General features: G+C 42.6%; 1 protein-coding gene across 4 annotated transcripts in view; it reads left to right on the top strand.

Annotated features, from left to right (window-relative positions):
- LOC104993472 (protein farnesyltransferase subunit beta) overlaps positions 1-564 on the top strand; it is an 82275-nt gene that overhangs the window by 53117 nt on the left and 28594 nt on the right. The window lies entirely within an intron of this gene.

The raw sequence follows: 564 nt of genomic DNA, 5'->3' as shown, positions 1-564 counted from the left end.
CGGGTTCTTTACCACTAGCGCCACCTGGGAAGCCCATAGTGGAAAAGAAGAGACAGTTTGTAGATGTATTCTATAATAGAGGGAGAAGCTGAAATAAAATGTGTCCTGAGAAGAATTAGGGCTGGCAGGATGGAATGGCAATAATTATTCCAAATCAAGTAGAATATGTTCTTTTTTCTATTTAAAGTGTGTGTGTGTGTGTGTGTGTGCGTGCTCGTGCACGCGTGTGCGTGTACTGGAGGGGTGCTTGAAATCAAAACTCTTTTCTCGCTCTAGAAGTCTAAGGAATGGATCTGAGTAGCTCATCTATTCTGGTCCCTCTTGCTTGGTCTATGCAGCCATATGGTCTGGCAGCCTGCTTTGGAGGTTGTCTGTTTGAAAGAAATATGGTTAACCTTTAATGTGTCCATGCCATAAACATGGCAAGTCCTGGATCTAAGAACAGTATTGACAGCTGAATGAATGAGCATCTCAGAAATACCTGAATGGCAGCATGGAATTTTGGGAGGCATTGTAGGTCTTTAGAAGAGCTGAATTCACTGTTGACATAAATTGATATGGCTG

Source organism: Bison bison, unplaced genomic scaffold (genome assembly GCF_000754665.1).
Source record: "Bison bison bison isolate TAMUID 2011002044 unplaced genomic scaffold, Bison_UMD1.0 scf7180017864239, whole genome shotgun sequence".
In the NCBI taxonomy this organism is placed as follows: Eukaryota; Metazoa; Chordata; class Mammalia; order Artiodactyla; family Bovidae; genus Bison; species Bison bison.
The sequence above is the reverse complement of the archived record's forward strand: the minus strand, read 5'-3'. Positions and strand labels throughout refer to the sequence as shown.